Here is a 6,600-nt window from a genome sequence, read left to right as displayed (position 1 = left end):
AGGGCGAGTGGGGCCAAATGCGTCACTAAACTTCCCCGCCTAATTTTTTTTTTTTTAAATTTAATCCTGTGTATTATTTTCTGTTTACATTTGTTCTTTTTTGCATTCTTTACTTTTTAAAAGAATTCGAAACTAGGGTCTGGTTCATTTCACTAATTCAAGTTTTCAATTCTAATTTTATTACCGGTAAAAACTTTCACAAAAAGTCACATTTAACTTTTTTGCTACAGTGAAAAGCTCTCACATAAAATTACATCTCAACTCGAATCCGCAAACTGAACGAGCTCTACATAACTCCTCTCTCTCTCTCGCCATGTCCCTTTATTCTTCATACACTATTTTTTATTAAACTAATTTCTATTTCAAATTTACTATTATTTTCTTACATCAACAACCATGTACTTTGATCTTTGATGTATTTACACTTGTATTTATATTTTTTATCTATAAATAACTTTTTAGGGTTGTTTTTAGAATCTCAATAGATTATGTGGTCATCTTATAGAATAGGAATAAAAAGATATAAAGTTACAAGGTCAAATATACTCACTATGAAGAGTAGGTATCTCCTTTTCTATAATACTTATAGATAGATGTAGATATAGAAATATTAACGAATTCCTGGAGACTGTCACAACATTTTGCATTTGGATTACGTCAATACTATTTCTCAATAGAAGTCCTGAAACTAATTTACATTAAGCTTCTTAATTGCTGTTTTAATATTATTTTCACGGTAATCTTATTCATATGGAAGTATACTTGTAAATTTAATTAATAATTTGAAAAAGATTATAAATTTATAATAATCGCGCGAGTCCACTGCGCTCTTGGATCTACAAGAAAAAATTAATTTGTATGAAGTCACTAACTTTTCCTAAAAAATAAAAATATATAGAGACCATGAACTCTTATAAAACTTGCATGGAAGTTTAGTTTAATAAAACTCTTCCATGCCTCAGAGTGCGTTTTTCTTGGAGAAGAACTGCTTAGTCACACCATGGTTTTTTCTTTTTTCTTTTTTGATGTATTAGTTATAACAAATACTTGTTATTTTATATGCTTCTTTGTAAGGAGAAATAAAAATAAAAATGTATGGCACCGTTTTTGTTCTTTTTAAGACTGTTTTTTAGGTTTCTCGAAGAAGTTATTTTGAAAATAGCAGTGGTTGTAATATCATTTTGATAACGAAAATGAATTTAAAAAGCATTGGAATACGATAATATAAAAATTAAGGCCCGTTCACTTCACAGATTCGGATTTTCAATTCGAGCTGAGATGTGACATTTTCTAAGAGCTTTTCACTATAGCAGAAAAAATTAGATGTAATATTTTCTGAGAACTTTTAACTGTAGAAACCTAGAACTGAAAACTCGAATCGGTGTTTTTTCTTGCTTTACGTGCTAAACATTTTTTTTTTTGAAAAGAATATTTTTTCACATACTCAAAATAATCTAATATTAAAAAAAAACACAATTTAAAAAATGATTCCAATATAATTCAAAAAAAAAATTATATTTACATTTCCCTACTCTTCCAAGACCTACTTCTCTTTTCTCCTCTCTTAAGATACTTAGAGCTTCACTTCTCTGTCAAATATCCAACTAAATGGTATGGTTGTAGCCTGTTTGGCTCTTCCTATTGAGCCCTTTCCTCCAACCTTCTGATTCTTGGGGCTAACCCACAAACGTAATCTTGCGCTTTACGCCCGTCACCCGAAAGTCCGGTTAGCTTCTCCACCTTCCACCTTCTCACCAAGAACTCCAATATGTCAGCGTAGTCCTTGGCAGTGTAGACCCCAAGCCGCTGTGCAACGGCTGAATAGTGCTTGAAAAGGTTGTCGTCACAGCCATCATACATCAAGTGAGCCGGCATAGAGATTTTCTTCTTCATCATGTCCGCAAAAGCTAAGATAGTGCCACGACCTCAAAGAGCTTTTCCACAATCTTGGTGTAGGCCGTCTCGTGGCGCTTCTCATCCGCGGCTATTGGTCCGCATAGTTTTGCCAACTTCCAATCCCCATGCTCCTTTGCGTGCCTCGCAGCGTTCCCATGGGAGATAAAAGTAGCCTTTTTCCTGAAATGAAGTGTAGATGAAACCAAGATATGGGTTGTTCTCTGTCCGGGGATCCTATGAAAAATAATAATAAAAAAAAGGCGGTCAATGAGTAAAGGATCAACATTGTCATCAAAGTAAGAAATAATAAAACTCTAAAAAAAACTTTTAAATGATGAGATAAAACCATTTGCCAAATGTAGACTTTTTTTTGTTGGTCATCTATGTTATGGAGCGCGAAAAAAAAGTGAATATATAAAACCACATATCGATCGCTTAAAAAAGTGATAGTCTACAGTTACCACTTACCATTTGGCAAGTGTGGATTATTTTTGTGTATGTCATGGATGTTACGTAGGGTGCAAACAGTAAAAAATAATATATCGCATAAAAGAAAGAACAAATGCAATAATGCTAATTTCACTGAGTTATCTCACCATTCCAGAACCAATCAAATATTGAATGGTCTTTTCAATTTGTCTCATGTCAATGCGTCCTGTGAGGTAGAGATACTTATTGAGAAGGTCACCATGCCTGTTCTCTTCAGCAGTACATGCCCTGGTCCAAACAGCCCAAGAAGTAGGATTCGCACCCGTTGCGTCCCGAACACCATCTAAGGTATCAAGCATTGTTTGGTAAGTCGGAAGGGCTTCTTCAGTGATCATATCTCCCACGAGAACGACAAAGTAGTCGTCTGGAATTTCCTTAGCCCTCTCCCTCAGTTCCTTAACCTGGTCATAGAATCCATCAGAAGCAGGATCAGGCAGAAAATCCTGAGGTTGCCAGCACTTATTGACCGGCTTCAAGTGAACTAGAATGTTCTCCTCAGCCCAATCTTCCATTGACTTGAATATCTCTATCTTCTGAGGCGGCATGGAGTGAGCTACTTGAACGTGAGCCTCTCTAGGACAGGCGAGACGCTTCTTCAGATTCTCAACCACCCTACATTAATTAAGCTAAGCAGCAGATCATATTAACTCTTAACATACTTAAATGATCATATCAAAAGGTCATTTGAAGGCACAAAAAGCAAGTAACAATACTGTCCGCAAATGCATGTGCATAATGTTCCTTCAATGAAATCCACCATTACATTAATATGAATCATCATGGAATGCCAATGAAACCCAAAAACTCTTGTTGCAATATTGATAATACTCGTCTTATAATTTTTTTTTTTTTTTTGTTAAAAGAAAGTGAAGGAAGGCTATTATATATGGCCATTAATTACACTTCTACTCCTCGTTTTGTTTCTTGAAATTAATTATTTCTCTTCCTTTCAAATTTCTTTTTTTGTTTTTCAATTTAACATTGTTTCTGTACTCCACTATGGAATACATAAATGTCTATTAATTTATATAAAAAATACCAAGTATACTGAAAAGTCCTTTATTTATGTGTTTATATTAGTCTTATTTTTCACCAAAAAAAAAATGTTCTAATAGGTAAAAAGTTTTCTTAAAAGTTTAATTATTTATGTGTACAACTTGAATATTAAAAATTTTAAACCAATTTATTTTGCATGGACAATATAATAATTTTACAAATCAAATCAATCATTCTCTCCTTCTTTCTTTTCAATACCAAACAAGAGAGAAGGATAATAACAATCATTCATTTTTATCATACCAAATAATTTTGAGGAAAATTACAATCAATCCCTTCTTTTCCACTCCACCTCCCTCATATATCATATTCATCTTTTCATCAATCCATCCCTCCTACAAAACGAACTCTTAGTACCACATTTTGTACTTGGAGTTCCCAAACTTTTGACTTTTAACATTTTGATCCTTTTTTTAAAAATTTAGATAATACTAATAAAAATGCGCGCAAAAGTCATTTAGGGCTCGTTTACTATATATACTCAAACTCAAATCATTGATTATACTACAGTGTTTTTCTCTCACAAAAAATTTAAATTTCAAACGTCATAATCAAAAATCATGATTTAAATATGCCTTTAAAACAACCCTTAAAACAATGGTTATACAACTCATAATGAAAAAAGAGGAAGAAAAAAAAAGTATAAAAGAAATAAAGATAAAAGTGGAAAAAATATGAAGCAAAAGACAAGAAAAAAAGACAAAAAAAAAAAGAAAAAAACTAGTGCGAAATGTTTCACAATTGAAGTTGAAATTTATGAAGATCACACGTAAAAGATATTTATTTAGATACACATTTGAGAACAAATTAATTTAACAATATAATTTGAAAAACAAAATATTTTAAATAACCGTAAGAAAATAATTTAAAGGAGATGTATTGAAAAGTATAAAAATCAAAGGTGAAAATATGCAATAAAAAAAGACGAGGAAAAAGAAGAGAAAAAATAAAAAGTACCAAAAAAAAAAGCAAAAAAAAAAACGATAAAAAAAAAAAAACAAAGGAGCAACGAATTGGAAAGAGGTTGGGGACAACGAAACGCCCCAAAAACATGTTCTCAATTTTAGGAAGAGAATAGATAAGATACCCAAACTTATTTTCATGACTGTGGTTACTCCACAAGATGTTTTCCATTAAATGCTATTTGAACGCTTTCTTGCACCCCAAGTCTTTAAAATCTCTGTTTTTCTAACTGAACGGTCCCCAAAAACTTGTTGTTTTTAACATTAGTGAATAATTTTTAAAAATCGTTGTTAAATATCACACGTTTAGAGATGGTTTTCTGATCTTTTTTATTAGTTTTAATTTGGCGTTTTATATCCAAATTTGGAATGGCTCAAGTTATCATTATTCCACATCCGGAACATTTTAGAACATAACCCTCTCCTGAGATAATTACCGAATATATGTGAAATCGCAAAAGTGTTGATATCATTAATTCCTTACTTAAATTCAGGTTAATTATTTTTTTTAACTATATATTATGTTTGTTCACCGATGAGGGACCTGAGTATTACATTTGCGGATCAGCGTCTTCCCTTAACTTACCTTTACAAAATGCGCCCTTAACTTATCTTTTTAAGTTTCGCGTCTTCCCTTAAAATTTTGTGTCTCTTTTAAGTAATGTAAATAATAAGTGATAGTGATGACAAAAATTTGTAGTGTTTAAAAAAACATAAATCTATATGTCATCACGAGAGGGGCATTCCTATGTGTTTCCCCAGGTACTAAGTCATGCAAGACAAGTCATTTGAGACTAAGGCTTAGTTTGGTGGTGCTATAGATTTTGAAAAAATTATTTTTAGCTATGTTGGAGAAAGAAACAACTGTTACAAGAAGTAGTTAGGTGTTTAGTAAACTGTAATTATACTAACTGTGTTAGTTTCAAAATCAGTGTAATAGCGTTTGGTAAATTTTGAGAATGAATTGTTGTGGGTATGTAAAATGATCAAAATAGACATGGTATGAAACTTAAATATATATAATTGTTTTTGGTATCTAAAAATACTTGTTTAACTTTAAAAAAAAATAATAATAATGTTATGATTCTAAGTTTTCTAATAATGTTAAATTCTTTTTTATTTTTTCATTCACAATATAGTTAAAACTAAAAGGAGCATTAGTGAGTAATCAGCATATACAACAAATGTACATTCTATGTTCAAAAACTGGTAGAAGCATGAAAAGAATTAAGTTGGAAATCATAATGTCCTATATTACTTTATTTGCCAAGTATATTTCATATCAGTTTGGAAATATTTGAACAGATAAGCACTCACAATCGTAGGTTTATTTTCCATTTTATTATACTTATTGACAAATTCCTCCTGGTTATTCAGGATATCTAAAATACTAGAGATGACCAAGAATTTCTCAATGAATGAAAAAGTCCGGTTTCAGAAAGGGATATTTTCTTCCTTTTTTTCTCTGAAACTGAAAGGATGTTTTCTTTTTAACATAAGGGAAATTGGCGTTTGATGTTTTCTTATTCTTTGTGTTTGTAGCCTCTTTGTGGGGTGAATTACCAAAACGAATCACACCTGATATATATATATATATATATATATGTGAGATTGTTCGCTCACTCAATCGAACTTTGATAAAAGTTGGAATTGACATCCTTTTGAGGCAAACCAAAGATGGCCGTTCTTATTACATTACATAATATCTATGTAGTAGCCAATTTAAAACCTTTACACAATCTTCCTGCTCCAGCAGTTGAATGCTCTACCAATATCTGACAGTTAAACTTTCATGAGTCAAAAGTTCATCAAGCTGGATTTCCTGCTCAGAATCAACCAAAAAAAACACAAAAACAAAAAAACCAAAAAGGGTTTCAAAATCCTCATCTGTTTTGATGGATTCTCAGAACGCATTTCAAATCACATGCATTTGAGACACAAAGGCAGATTCATCTGTGTTCTATGCACAAAAAAAGTGACATACATGAGAAATTATTCCATGAACTAGGCGTGCTTTCTATAAATAGTTGATTGTCATCATACTTTCTAAATAATTTCTAATAACAAGCATATATGTTCCATCAAATAGGAGCTAATGAAGGAATTTTATGGGGTTTAAAAAATATATGTTGGTAATTCACCTTAGTTTTGCATTTTCAATCACAATGGGAAGATCTGTTTTGGTTTTGAGCCCTCT

General features: G+C 31.6%; 1 pseudogene; it reads right to left on the bottom strand.

The window, feature by feature from the left end:
- Positions 1-1,573: 1,573 nt before the first annotated feature.
- Positions 1,574-2,987, bottom strand: LOC21396078 (annotated as a pseudogene).
- Between the last annotated feature and the right edge of the window lie 3,613 nt (positions 2,988-6,600).

The sequence above is a fragment of the Morus notabilis genome, unplaced genomic scaffold, assembly GCF_000414095.1.
Source record: "Morus notabilis unplaced genomic scaffold, ASM41409v2 Scaffold637, whole genome shotgun sequence".
In the NCBI taxonomy this organism is placed as follows: Eukaryota; Viridiplantae; Streptophyta; class Magnoliopsida; order Rosales; family Moraceae; genus Morus; species Morus notabilis.
Note: the sequence above shows the minus strand (reverse complement) of the source record. Positions and strands in the feature narration are given on the sequence as shown.